Here is a 15,429-nt window from a genome sequence, read left to right as displayed (position 1 = left end):
CCAACTTCACTCGTGGACACCGTCCTTTGCTCTGCGACAAACACCGCCCTCCTCCCACCCCTGCAGTGGCTCCACAGAATTCAGCTGCAGGTGGCCAGGGCAGCTGGGCCAGGGCGCTGATGTCCCAGACGGGGCAGCTCCCCTGCTCTTCTGTGTTTCCTATAAACTCCCTTCCGGCGGAGTGCCCTGGGCCAGGAGGAGAGTCCGCGGCTGCCCTGAGGTCCAGCTCACTGCCCCAGGAGCCCTGAGCCGCACTGACGGGCTCCAGAGCGGGAAGCACCCCAACTCTGTCTGCAGCCGGCTGCTCCCTAATTGATAATGTAACTATCAGGAGAGGCATATTGCTGCACACACAGCGCTTTCAACCGTTTATCACAATGTTGATCTTTATTTTAAATATAAATCAGGCAATCATTTATGTCTTTTATGCTCTTTGTATTTATTCAAGAATATTTAACTGTAGACAAAAAGTGACTTATTCATTATTCATCCCGAACAAGGCGAGTGTGGCAATTTGAAAAGGCTGACATTTGAGCTTTTTGCCAACACTAGCAAAATTATATCCTTCCCATTGTAAATCAATGAAGTAGAATCATCGTGCACAAAGGAATTAAATTGCCTTGTCACTTTAATAAGGCCACCTTACACACAGCCTTCAACCAGGCCATTGTGCAGAGAGACGGTGGATCCTCCGCCCGGCCGCCGCGCACAGTTGGATTTCCAATTAAATGAGTCTCCAGGTCTTCCACGCCACCCCTGTCCTCCCCGAGAGACGGTCCAGATGTCCCCACGCGACTCGCTATCGGCGGCACACACACCTCGGGCGGATGGGCACTCTGCCTCGCATGGCTCTTCCCAGTGCTGCCCACCCGGCTCCACCTGTGCCCGTCCCCACCCTGTCTCAGCGCCTCTCTGGCTCTGCATGACGAATGTGCACCCAGGCACACACCAGCACCACCCGCACCTCAGGCCATGATTCTCTGCCAGTTTTGCTTTCCCTGAGGAGCATCTGTGTAGCAACAAAGGATGACGCCTGAATCACACACCTTGGGTGGACGGTCGGGAGGACCAGGAGAGCGGGAACAGAGAGCCTGGCTGGACAGCAGCACAGAAAGCAGCTCCCAGTGCAGGCCACCGTGCCCGCACCTGCACCTCTGCCAGCCTTATCACACAGAGGAAGGAGGGGGGCCAGGACAGACGGCAGGACACGAGCAAGTCTCCAGTGGCAGAGCAGGTGCCTGCCGGGAGGGAGGAGGGCAGACGCGGAGCAGCCCAGGCCACGGGGCTCAGGACCAGGGCCCTGCACCTCCAGGTGAGGACTGGAGGGCTGGGGAGGGCAGAAGTTGCTGAGATACTGATGAGAACGTCTTCTGATATCCCCTTCTCTGAGCCCCAGGGACAGATGGCACCCCCTCCACGTGTGTCAGTCCCTCCCCAGCACTGTGACAGAACACCTGAGGAAATCAGCGTGAAGGAGGAAAGAGCTCCTGTGGCCTCTGCTCTCAGAGCTTCAGCCACAGTGGCCTGGCCCTGGTTTCTGGGCCCATGTGAGGCAGAGCATCATGGCGGCACCACGTGGCGGAGCAGAGCTGCCCGCCTCGTGGTGGCCAGGAAGCAGAGAGCGCTCACTGTTCTACCACAGCCCTGCCCCAACCCCAGTAAGCTAGGAACTACCGATGAGTCAGCCCTTCATGGGGTCAGAGTCCTCGTGGCCTGGTCACACATCCCAGAGGCCACACCTCTGCACAGCTGTGTTGAGGGCCAGCCTTCAGCACATCATCTTTCAGGGACACTCCAGCCCCAGCCCCAATAGGTCTCTCACTGATGGCCAAGACCAAACATGCTCAGAGCCAAAGGAAGTGATTCTCCTTTGGCTGGGCCAGGTCAGCCAAAGGGCAAGCAGAGCTGGGCTCTTCCCAAGGCTGCGTGAAGCCCCGTGCTCACCCAGCCCTGGCACACAGCCTGTCCTGCAGGCCCAGCCCCTGCAACTACCCGAGCCCAGGTGTTCGCCGTCGGCTTCTGTGACCCCAGGCTTCCTCCGGCCTTTGGAACGACTCGCTTACCCCACAGAAGAGAGAGCAGGTCTCACGAGCGTTCCCGATGCCGACTGCGAGCAGAGGCGAGACCAGCCAGACGTGGGGGCTGGGGGCCGACCACCACCTCACACCTGCACCTGCACACAGCACACGGCTGGCCACTCCACAGGGCCCCTGTCCTTCACCGCCAGTGAGGGGTGATAGCAAGGAAGACGGGAGTGTCCTCGGGCTGCAGGTTCTTCAAAGGACACCCTGGCCATCGCCCATTGTTCCGACACACCTGGCACGGCTCATGAAGAGGGGCATACAGAGCTCGGGAACGGCGGGGTGGGGCTCAGGGACCCCTGCCCAGCACGCCGAAGCCCTGGACTCCACCACAGCACCACAGAGAAACTCACAAGGACCATGTTGCACAACTCCACAAGTAATTTTAGAACCTAGGTGAAATGAACAATTTCCTAAGATTTATAAAATCGTCCCAAATAAAGATGAAAAGCTTAGACAGATCTACTTTCACAGACCAAATAATGTCACTGAAGAACCCTCTCAGAAGGCGAAGCTAGACGGTGGCACAGGGACCACTAAGAAACCACAAGGGTCTCAGGGTTACAGAAGTGGCTCTAGAGTGTGGAAGGAGGGGACTCCAAATGCAGTCTGGGAGCAAGTGCAGCATGGATATCCAAGCCGATAAGAACCTCAAAAGGGGAACTACAGATTTATATTTGTAAGAATATCCATGCAAGAATAATAAAATAAAATGTCAGCAAACAGAATCATCATGTCCAAGTAGACCATTCTACGAAATGAGAGGCCGGGTACACATTAGAAAATCGATATAATTTACCATATCAGTAACAGGTTTAAGGAAAGAATTATTAAACGTTATCCATGATATTAAAAATATACATATGCACATATATACCACATACACACCTACGTACAGACCACTGTGTTACCTAAATACACACACGACATCTCCATATACATCTTGTATAGACACGAGGAAGCACTGGTTTTGTAGTCTCAATATACACGGGTGTGTACGTAGTGGTGTGCACATGTATACAATCAATCCCTCAGTCATATGGTTCCCAACAGGGAACAAAGAGGCACTTCTCACTGAGGTCACAACAAGGCGAGGACCCCTGCTACCTGCGTCCCGACTCAGCTGTGCAGACACAGGATGAAGGCCACTGGGTGAGGAGGGGCCATGAAATGGACACAATCTTGGAAAGAGACAAAACTTGATTTGCAGATGACATAATAATATACCTGGAAAAACCAAAGAGGTTCAATTCTGAAAATAACACACAATTCAAAAATCGGCACATCATAAAATGAACCCACGAAAATCAGTGTCCGGAGGGCAAGCACACACAAACTAGAAACTCGAAGGAGGAGACACTTAATGGGAGAGGAGCTACAACAGGTGAGGCACTTAGCAATTTCAGCCAAATGAAGGTGAAGATGATTACGAACAGAGCTCAGAAGCCCAGCCAGGTGTGCTCCACAGACAGCTCCCGCCAGGACATCAGTCTTCCTGGAGAGGATGCGTGGGCTGAAGGGAGTTTCCAACAAGTGCTGGTCCTGCTCCTAAATAAGTTGGCTTTGAAGTTCAAATGACTGATTAGACTTGGTCACAGCCAGAAAAACTGAAGGGCAAGGCAGGCGAGGCACCAGACGTTCAAATGTAAGAAGCTTCGGCCATCAAAACCACGCGCTGGACAGACCAACCAAGGGCACAGAATCCAAAGTCCAGGGACAAACTCAAGGTGGCTGGAAACACAGTGCCTGACCCAGGCGGCACCCCAACCACGGGGAAAGGCAGGCCTCTGACGGTCCCACCTGCCGGGGTGACCGCGTAGCCCCCGGAAAGCAGGACGGTCCACGGCTCACACCAGTTCCCGGAATAAGCACCAGGCCAGGGGTCTGAGCGGGAGAGCACCGGAAGGAACAGGGTGAGACCTTAGATCTGCAAGTGAAGGGCACGAAGGACATCGTTCATGATTTAAATTCGTAATTCAAACGATGCTTAGTTTGACAGTAGAGATGGTTTTTAACTTCTGAAAACACCATGATCAAATCAAAACACAGGAGAGAACCTGGTAGAAATTACAAGTAACACATCTCGGAGGAAGGGCTGATCTCCCCGATGCAGAAATGCCCTTAAGTGAAGGAGACCAGCAAGACCAAACGCCAAGCAGACGCACAGCAGTGGCTCCTGCACACAGCACACGGAGGCCTGCGCCGTGGGACAGGGTGCTCGGCCCCACGCACACCTGCAGACCACACCACATGAGGAGGCCCCCCTACTCCCCATGCCGGCAAAACCCAGGCAAGGCCACACCCTGATGGGCAAGGGAGTGGACGCTGCACCTCACAGAGCCAGTGCCCAGTCAGCTGGGGAACCTTGGCCTCCTCCTCCCCCAGGAGTCCTGCCGCTCGCAGTGATTCATTCTGTGTGGCATTGTGTGCAATTGCAAACCTCAGTTTCCCAAGTGCCCATTGTGGGCAGAGTCACAAATGACGGTGCAGCCAAAGAAGGAGGACTTTGGAGCTACAAAAGGGAACCTATCCATAAAATAATGAAGAGAGAGTTACAGAATGCATTTTTATGTTAAAGCAAAATACAAAAGAGTGCATGTAGTGTAGTACCTTTGTGCCTGGCGGGTTAAATAAGAAAGACAAACATAGTTTTCAAAAGCGATTGCACACACATACACAGCAGCCTACACACCCACACACATTCAGAGAGGAGCAGGATAAACAAAAAATCATCGCAGCCTCGGGCTGACTGGGAAATAAAATGAAAGGAAGGCCTACAGGAACACGAATTCTCTGAGGACACTCTGGTCATGTGCCTTTGTCTTCCAAGCATCTACAAGATCGACATTTAAAAATAAGTCAAGAGGGATGTTGAAAGGCACCTCCTAAAAGTAAAGAAAGCAGAAGCATGTGACCCTGAGGCATGACCACCTCACAACACAGTCACCTAGGAGCAAAACCGACGCCAGCCGTCCTGGACCCAGCGCTCTGGCCGCACACGCTGTGGCCGGTATCCAAGGACAATGATCACTCAAAGAAAGCTTGAACCTGCTGAACCTTGTTGTCGCCTCGGGCCGTGGTGAAGTGCCCCTGGTGCCATCCTCAGTACCACAGGAACCTATCTGAGCTGTGGAGGTGTCACTGTGGTGCCTCTGGAGTCGCCCTGTGCAGGCTGCAGCCTGAGGAACAGCACATGTTGAAGGCTGGAAACCAAGATGCCTCCCTCAGAGAGGGGGCCTCTGCAGGAGGAGCTGGCCGTGGTGCTGCACATGCATCGGGGGGCCAGAAAGGAAGAGGGGCTCCCAGCACCGTCCGTCCAAGGGCAGGAGCGGCCACACTCCAGTGGCCACAACACCCAGGGCCCAGCCCTTACAAATGCCTCTCCAGGCTCAAGTAGGGAAGCCGTCTTGGAAAACCAGCTTGTTCCAGACCTGGGGCAGGATGGACGCAGAGAGAGCCTGGACTGTTTCACGTCCAAGGCAGAGAACACCAAGGTCTCCCAGGCACACCGGAAAGATGCCAGATCTCCACGAAGAGGCTCCCTGGCCACACTTGAAGCACGTTGGCCTCAGAAAGAACAAGAGGGCACGAGGCTACACACACTGAATTAGAAGAGCCCGCGAGTCTCTGGAGAGTTCAGAGAGGGACGGCTCCCCCTCCCAGAAAGGGCCAGGCAGACTGGGAGGGAAGGGTCCGCGGCCCCCTTCTGCAGGCCCTGGGGGACACTGCAGGGACAGGACATCCCTCACCCACTTCCGCCCCTCACTTGCTCCAGAGGGGAAAGGCGGTCAGGCCCATCTGGCCCAGCGATGGAGGGGCAGTGGTCTCTGTCCAAGGTACAGGAGCAGCAGCATCCCCATGCAGTGTCCTCTGACCCAAGCCTGCCCACAGGAGGGCAAGACTGACACCCTGGACACTTGGCAGGACAGCTGCCTGGCCCCCTGTGGCTGACGTCCTGGGAAGAAAAGGTAGCGGCTGTTTTAGGTCAAAGGAAGCAGAGACGCATCTGAGCGAGCACAGTGTGTGGCCATTATGGCCCCCAGGGTGAATAAAAGGCCCCTTGTGGCAATCGGGCAGGGCAGTGCCATGCACACCTGGCTCGCTGGGTGGCCAGAGTGTCACAGTGAAACTGGACAATGTCCGCTCCTGGAAGACAGAGGCCCGAGAGCTGGCTGATGATCTGTCCCAGGCCCAGTGGAGCCTGCATGTGCGTGAGCAGCAGGGACATCCGAGGGGGGTGGAGAGAGCTGCTGTGGTCAGCCATCTGGGACACGGGGGAGGGCCGGGGGCGGGAAGGGTGTCAGCCCGACTGTCAGTAACCAGCACACAACACACAACCTGTGGGTGGAGATCGCCCAAGCCAGGGTGCCCGGTTCAAGCCCCGACTCTGCTTGCCGCGTCCAGCCTCTCTAGGCCTCTATGTCCTCACACGGTGGCAGCAATGATCCCCCCACGGAGGGGTGGCACAGGGGCACTTGAGCCCAGGAGCCCAAGACCAGCCTGGACAACGTGGGGAGACCCCGCCCCAAAACAAAGCAAAGGCCTGTAGAAAAGGTGCCTGGCACAGAGAGCGGGTGGAGGGAGGCACCCGAGGAGGTCTGGAGGCCATTTAAGAGTTGGTTTGGAAACCGAGGGAAGGCTGAAAGTACCACAGGGAGCACTTCTGGGACGGTGGCTGGGAGGGCTGCCCCCCACGCCCTCCGCACTGCTGGGCTTAGCTGCTGGTGGAACCCGCTGGCCGTGAGGGGTTGAGGAAGGCAGAGCAAGCCTCCAGGCAGAGGGCTCCGACCTGCAGGGCTAGTGCCACCGCGGACCCGCACCCTGCGCTTTACTGGGAGAGAGAGCAGTGAAGAAGCGGAGGGACGGAGTGGCTTTTATCCCGAAAACAAGCCCCAGGGAGCCACACAACCAGTGAGACGGCCAGAGCCTGCAGCCAGTGGGACAAGGGAGAACCCTCTCACCTGCCCCTCGCTGCAGGGCACAAGGCCCTCGGTGGGCCACTCTGTCCTGGCATGGGGGCGGCAATGCGGAGGTCGGGGCCTCTAGAGCCACCTGGCCCTGAGGAGCAGCCCTGGGCCCCTGAGAGCTGGTCCCAGCTCCACACACACGGGGGTGGGCACCACGGCACAGAACCGGAGCCCATACTCTGTAACCACGAGAGGCCAAGAAAGCAGCTCCCCTGCCTGCAGGCACGTGCCCAGGCTGCGCCCGATGCGCTGCATTCCACCTCCGACCTCTTGTGAGCTCCCAGAAATGAGTGGCCAAACACTCGCAGGGTAGCATGTGGCGACAGGCTCGGCGTGGCTGGCTCTGCGTGTGTCGGCGGAGACAGAACACCCAAGGACCTTCCTCTGAAGGGCATTTTAAGGAGACAGCAATTCTCTGTAACGCGGTTACCATAGAGACTGGCCCTTTAAGAAGCGGGGAGAAGAGATGAGCATCTGCAATCAAGGGCCAGCAGAAATGGGTTGATAAAGGACGTTTGGGGATTAATTTGAAGCAGAATAGATAAGCAGGTTTAAAAAACCAACTAAGGAAAAGAAAGAAAAGGGCCGGGCGCGGCAGAGCAGGGCCATGGTGACGGGCTCTGTGGGAGGGAGGCCGCCTGTCCATGCCCAGGCAGAGCCGGCTGCCCCCAGAGGAGCTGGAGCAAGGTGCCCAGCAGGGCGGGGGGCAGCAACAGCCCAGGGCGGGAGGAAGGAGCTCCACGGGGGCTGAGCCCCGTCTAAGAGCAGAGGGGGCTGCTAAGGCAGGTGGGGAAGGCTGGGCCTGGACCTCGGTGTCTGAGGACCACCGGGAGAGCCCCCGCCCAGCCCGAGGGAATGGCACCCAAGGTAACAGGACGGAGCTTCTATCCCACTGGAAAACCCAGGAGGCAGCCGCCCAGGAAGGGAGCCGTGGGTGGGACCCGGGGCGTGGAGGATGCTCCCCAGGTCCCCTGAGTTCCCGCCACCAAGTAGGAATGAGGAGAGAGAGGAACCATCTACAAAGGATTGCTCTGTCCCCTAGAAATACCCTTCAGAAACTGGGCGTCCCGTACCCTCCTCTCCAACACGGCCGCACCCGCAGCACTGAGTCCCTGTCCCAGACCCTGTTCTGTGAGCCTTTGGTCATGTCATCTCAGGGACGTCACAACATACAGTGTCGATTTAAGAATCATACACTATGTAAGGTCAGCCTGGCAGATGTCACCTGAGTCACGTGACTAAAGTGACGCCATGAGGTAGCTTCGTGGACCCCTGAGAGGTAGAGGTGGGACGTGGCACCTCTTCCGTGATTTCTGTCACATGGGTGTGCAGCCCGGATCTGCTCGTGTGGATGCATCGGTGCCCACCTGGGAACGGGCCTGTGGTCTTCAAAAGGGACCCTCTCAGGCAGCCAGGGGAGTCTGCAGAGCCACCCTGGGGGGCAGCCCCAGAGGCACGAGCAGGGCGTTCCGACCCGGGTTCTCTGGGCAGGGAGGCGCTATCAGGAGACCTGGCGAAGTCTGGATTTCAGGGCGAATGCTGCAGTCCAGGGAGGAGGCAGCCAACGTCCAGGCCAACCTGCTGGTGTGGGCAGGACAGCTGTGGCCCTGGAAGGGCCCCTCCTGAGGAAGGACACGCTGTGGCATCCTTGGGAAAAGGCATGTGGCCACAGCTTCTTCTGAAATGGCCCAGTGGGGAGAAACTTTGTTTTCTGCGAGCTTGAGAGTGCTTCAAAAGCAGATTGGAAAGAACACTTCCCTGTGAGCATGAGCAGGACTGGGGCGGTGGGTGGGGGCGGGGGCCACCTCTAACAGGTCCCTCTGCCAGCTGACCGTGGGAGTACCCTCCAGTCCAGGCCAGGGCGCCTCTGTGTGGAGCACAGCCGTGTCCCCAGGAGCAGCACCTAGGGGAGAAAGCTTGTCACTGATTAAGACCACTCGGTGAGAAACCGGAGGACGGAGTATGCCGAAAGCAAGCCACGAAAGCATGCGTCCTTCAAGATGAATGTGCCTGATGCCACTTAGGAATGAAGAGTTGACCTCTTCCCCTTGTCCTTGGCCACCAGGAAGCTCAGCAGGAAAATGAACTCCTGTCACCCCACCCCCACCCCAGGCCACTGTCCCCAATGTTTCGGGCCACTCTTGTTCTGCTCATCCCCACCCGACACAGACTGGCCAGGTCATAATGGTGGTGTTCTCACCCATACTTTCATTCTTGGTGAGTCATCCTTAAAGATGGGAGTACAGTAAGACACCACGTCCTGGACACCCCTTCCTGATCCCAGGGCCAGCCACACCAAGGGAACAATGAGAGTGGGCCTGGACCAATGTCCAGACAAGTGTCACCTTGAAGGACCGGCCCTCTCCACACACATATAGAAACGGGGACAAGCCAGGGTTAGCAGTAGTAGCTGCCTTCTGACGGAGGCCAAGAGGCCGCTCCTCAGGACGGTGGTCACACAGTGGAACAAAGCTAGCCAGTGATGTCTCTGTGTTTGTCACCAACCCACAAACTCTCCTGGCCCTGACTGGGGAGGAGCAGGGCCTGTGGAGTCCCCCCAGCCACCACTGGACACTCTGGGGACACGCCAAGAGACAGACAGCAGGGCGACTGGTCCAGTCAGCCGCCGCTGGGCCTTCCCCAGAGCAAGTCTCAATGAGCCCGTCCAGTGCACCATCTCAAGCCGGTGTCTCCTCCGTCCCTACAACCTGCCTCACTGCCCAAGCACAGCCAGGCTGTGGCCTGTAGCTCAGGTTGCTGACGTCGATCTTACGACTTTAAGTCGTGTTGGTACTATGCCACAGAAACGGCATGGACGTTGATGGTGACTCTCACAAGGAGTTCAGAAGTTAGATAAATGAAAGAATCGCTCTCCATGCCTGCACCCAGGGTAAGCGCTGACCGGAATGGTATGCCACCTCCTGCATTTACTGTATGTGACTACAACAGGCTGACGCATTCTGTACAGCGGCACCCACCTCTTTTGACTAGACATGGCATCGGAGGCTGTTCCATACGATTTCTTGAAAAACGTGGTTTGGGACGACTGCCGCGTCCGTTGGCTGTGGCCAACGCCGACTTTCAATGGCGGTTGCTGCTGGGAATCCAGCCTAAGCGTTGGCTCTGGTGAGTAGGGCTTTGGCGAGCGCCTGAGCCCACCCAGGTTTGCCCCTCCTGGGACTGTCCCAAGGGGAGTGTCACCTTCTGTTAGAGGTTCACTTTGGAACTGTGACCAGGTGGCCAGGAGTCCTGCTCAAAACAATGACCGGACAGCTCCTGACACTTCATTAAGGTGACAAACAGCCATTGCCTGGAGCCATTGCTGAGCATGGCTCTGCAAGGTGGCCCCCATACTCAGCGTCTGCAGCAACTTGAAGGCTCCAGGGAGCTGATGACACAGCCTTCAGCGCCCAGGTAAGGCTGCGCCCGCCTCCCTTCCTCCCCGCCCTCCGCTGTCTGTGCTCTGGCACGGGAGTCGGTGGTGTGGCCCGTGCCGTGTCCCACCCCAACAGGCCCCCCAAGAACAAGTGCAGAGCACTTTGTCTACCCTGTGTTGACAAAGTTCAGATTTTAATGGCAGCGTGAGTGCCCCAGGGAGGGGACGATGTCCAGGAGGGCAGCTGGCCACCGAACTGCAAGCTGCACACAGGAGGCGCCGACCACTGGCGTGGAGCCCCACCCCATCCAGAGCCAGGCCCACGTGCTGCTGCAGAGGGCAGCCCCACAGGGGAGGCCAGGAAAGCCAGGTGAGGGCTGCGGTCCGAGGTGAGTGGTCAGCACAGAGCTCTCTTGGGGCCTGTCATGAGGAGATGAGGAGAGGGCCTCCCTTGGAAGTGGAAAGAGACTCCTGTGGTTGCTGCTGCCCGACACACTAACAATCCACCCCAAAATGCAGCAGCTGCAAACCCCATTTCCTCCACTCACAGGCCTGCAGCCTGGGCAGAGCCCAGGGCCCACAGCTCACGTCTGCCCTACGCAGCTCGGGCCACTGCCTGCGGGGTCTCACAAGCCTCCTGGTGGCCCCTCTCCTTGACCAGTGAGGTCTCCAGCAGGGAGGCAGCGGGCAGCAGGGGACACCCTCCACCCTGGCTTAGGGCTCTGAGCAGGTCATGACCTTGCCACAGGGTGGGCTGAAAGGTGGGCACACGCTGAGAAGGAAGGACCCAGGGACAAAGCCTCCACAGTCAGAAGAGGCTCAAGGCATTTTTCAGGAAGTCACCAGGCCCAGGTGCCTGGGGCCTGCACCAGTGGCAGTGGGTGGCTCTGGGGGAGCTCGTCTGCCCAGAGCCTTGGGCTGCACACCCTGAAGGGGCAGCCCCAGGAGCCCCAGTGCTGTAGGAAAGCAGACCTGAGCCGGGTGGGCAGCCTTTCCAAATGGTGTGTCGTGTGGGCGGGTGTTAAGGTCTGAAAACAAGTCAGATTGGCACCTGTTATTTTGCCAGAGAAATGTTAGAGTCTGTAAACAAGTCTGGATGGCGCCTGGCCAAATGCCAGAGGGAGTGGTTTGTGAAGTAACAAAAGCGAGCCATTAAGTGTGGAGATTCCTTATTGGTTGACTGCTGTATCTATTTTATGCTAATTAGATAGGCTGTGTAAAATGTATAAATATCGCTCAGATCCTACAATAAACGGCTCTCATTCCTGCTGCATCAACCTACACAAGTTGTTCGTCACCCCCCGTTTATTTTGCCCAGCCAGCGGGGCTGCGGCAGGCGGGTAGGTCCCGGACCCCAGGAGGAACCCTGACGAGACAGCGGAGCATTTTTAGCAAACCTGACACAGGTTCTTCCGGTTCTTGTGTGTCCTTGCTCTCAGCCAGCCTCAAGTCATTCTGTGAGGGTCCATTCTGCCTGGGCACTTGGCCTCACGCTGCAGAATGAAGACCCACAGGTCCTGGGAATGGAGGCGTGGGCTCCCGCACAGTCCAGCCACGATCCAGCTGTGCGGCCGGCCACGCGCCTCAGCCCCTCTGAACTGGCACAACTAGGAAGTGAGACCTCGGTGCTGCAGGGGGACATGGCTCCAGGAGAGAAAGTCTGCCTCAGCTTAAAGCCGAGCAGGATGCAGCGCACAGGCTTCTCCAGCCAGGCCTGGCCTTCGGGCGGCCCGCCTCAGACGGCCCGCACCCCCTCCCTCCCTCCCTCCCTCCTTCCTCCCTCCCTCCCTTCCTTCCCAGCTCCCGCTCTCAGGACCTCAGCACCCCTGCTTCCACCCCTCCTGTCCCCAGCTCACCTGTCCCCGTCCCTCCCTCGCCCGTCCTCTCCACACAGACCATTGTCCACCCTCCTTGCATTAGAACGTCCTCCTGCTCCTCACTGCTCCGTCTGCCTCCTGTCACCAGGCTTGATAGGCGAGCCCTTTCCTGATGATGTCCACTGTTCCGTCCACCCCACCTGCACCCACTTAGCTGCTCGAGGGACAGAAGGTGAGTGGACACATGTGACCACTCACCTTGCCGGTGCCTAGAGCTACCTGCTGATGCTGCTGCCCGTCCACCCACTGCCTGCCTTCCTGGACCAGGGCAGGCCACCGCCTGCACACCGCTGGGTGGAGACCCTGAAGCAGCCTCTCTGAACTGAGCCTCTTGTCTGTTGCCCATGGTGGGCACCGGGGTGCTGCCTCCCAGCAAGATCCTCCCTCCCCGGCCCCTCTGGGGTCTCCGTTGCTACCGTAATAACCACGCAGGGGCTTTTCTGGAGTTCAGAAGCCCAGCGGGGCCAGCAGGCAGCCTTCCCTCCAGGGACTCAGGGGACCATCTCCTCCAGCAGCAGCCCCCCTCCCAGGCCAGCCCTGGAGCATCTGCCTCCATCCAGAGCCAGCACCCTCTGCCTCCGTCAGGAAGCACCTCCACGGTAAGGGCCCCAGGGATCAGACGGTCCCACCTGGATGCCCGGGATCTCACCCCTCTTGATGTTGTGGGCCAGGCTCTGTGGGCAATGGCCACACAGACTCCATTTTACCCCGAGACTCCATGTCATGAAGAAATGCTTCTCCCACGGGACACCTGCCTCTGTACCCACCAACAGTTGCTGAGCATAGCAAGGTGCAACACAAATGGCAAAACTGTTCCTGTGTTCTTACACGCGGCACTTGTGCAGTGCGCCTAACCACATGGGAGGTCAGCGTCTGTCTAGACATCAGTGACCATTCTTTAAATATATTCTGCCGCAGTCTGGCTGGGCACAAATAACCGGGAGGTCACAAGCCACTTGTAGGTTCAAACAGGAACTACTTTATTGCCCGAACCCAACGGGAACTCTCTAGAACTCCACGGAAACTCCACGAGAACCAACAGGAACTCCGCGAGAAAGTAGCGGGCACCCGAGGTAGCAGGAGCCGCCTTATTGCCGGACAGCAGAGGTTTATATACACAACTGAATACACAGCTTGTTTCAATTTAGCATCATCCAGTTACAGCAATCAGTCATTATCTTAATAATTATACAAAGCTTAACTTAATTATCATCATCTTAATGGCTCGCTGGCGTTACTTCTCAACCACTCCTTCAGGCAAAATGCCAGGCGCCATTCCAACTCGGCTGTGGCTCTCAACATCTCTCCCCTTCTGTTTAATTAAACAACAAGCATGTGGCTTAGGGACTGTGCCTGTCTTAGGTTGTCCAATACTACATATGGTCATTACCCGTCATTGGATGAGCTGACCTCAAGGTGTCAGCCTCCTGTCTTAGGTTGGTACCATTGCAATTGGATCTTACCCGTCACTGACTACCAGTCCAGCATACAGCCATACTTGTGGATAGGCCTTTGCACCAGTGGGGGGGTAAGGCTCTTTGCCTCACCTCTGTTGGCCCCCAACTTTTAGCTGAATGACCATGACAAGCAGAAGGGACGAGGATACAAAAATGCCAAGACACCAAGCCAATTGACAGCTCCTTTGGAAAAATTGTACCACCGATGACACCATCGGCAAAGGTACCCCAGCACTACCACAATTTGCTGCACCAACAGATACTTCACAATGCAAACAAGTGATACATAGTCCAGGCGAGTTCTGCAAGTAGTTCAAAGCAGAGGAATCTATTAATATGTTCATTTCCTCCCAAAGTAAATCAACTCCTTGACTGAGCATCACTTGTTGAGTTATTATTCACTGATGCATCAGTTTATACAGTTTGTTGTGATAGCTATCACAGAAGATGTAGTTTGGTTTTATCTTTGTCTTCACCGGCACTGGGATGAAGATAGGAATTCTGGCAATGATGGCTAAAAAAAAATTATGTAACATTCCAGCAGGCACTAAAAGAAAGCAATTTTGTAAACAATTTAGTATCCTGAATAGATTAAGATATAATGAAAAGGAAAGGTGAAAGTAAACAAACAGATCTGTTAACCTCCTATTTGTACACATTTTAAAACAATCCTCAACAGCTGTTTACCCAATTTAAATTAAACCATTTAAATCACATGAATAATAAAAAAATATTTGGATCCATTTTTTCATGAGCGCTCCTCAAATATGATATATGGACATATGCACATACACACAACACAAAACACAAGTGTGCACACATAACACAATACATACAACACATAATAGCAAAGGCCTTGAAGCTTTTCACAGGTGAAATCCCCATTGCAATGTTTAAAAACTCCACAGTCAAAAAATAGAACTGATCAGAAAAACATTAACCTAGGTCTGTATGAGCTCAAAAAATAAAATAGAACTTCATGATGTGGGAAATGGCAATAATAAAATAGATATTGAAAAAAGCATTCTGGTTTCATTAGCCTCCAGGTGTGGGAGAACCACTGTCGCAGATGTAAGGATAGCCAAACTGGAGTTCTGGATATCAGCTGTTATGGATTTGAGCCAAATCATCTTCTTTTTGGTCTGTGGAAATTGCTTTAATTAATCTCTGTGGAATCCAAATCGGCTGCTGTTCTCCCTGTGGAAACACACAAATAGACCCCCGACTCCAGACAATCACTGGGTCAGGACCTTTCCATTGTCCTGTTAGAATATCATTCCAAAGTACCTTTGGCCTATGTACATTTTTTGGACACATGTGCCTTTCCGCAGCACTAAGCCCTGATGAATCCAAATTTTAAAAGTTTAGAGCAAAAAGGGTTATTTTAAGTTTATCTTTGGGGGATATATACCCCTTCCCAATTCCCTCTTTTTGCTTTAATAAGTACATTTTAATAGTTTGATGAGCTCTTTCAACTATGCCTTGTCCCTGTGGATTGTATGGGATTCCTGTTATATGAGTAATGCCAAATGATGAGCAAAATTGTTTAAAAGAGGTAAAAGTATAGCCAGGGCCATTATCTGTTTTTAACTGTTTTGGAATGCCCACAGTGGCAAAATTTTGTAAGCAATGAGCTATAATATCTTTAGTTTTTTCTCCGGCATGAAGGGA

The sequence above is a fragment of the Callospermophilus lateralis genome, chromosome 12 (assembly GCF_048772815.1).
Source record: "Callospermophilus lateralis isolate mCalLat2 chromosome 12, mCalLat2.hap1, whole genome shotgun sequence".
In the NCBI taxonomy this organism is placed as follows: domain Eukaryota; kingdom Metazoa; phylum Chordata; class Mammalia; order Rodentia; family Sciuridae; genus Callospermophilus; species Callospermophilus lateralis.
This window is presented reverse-complemented; position numbering follows the sequence as displayed.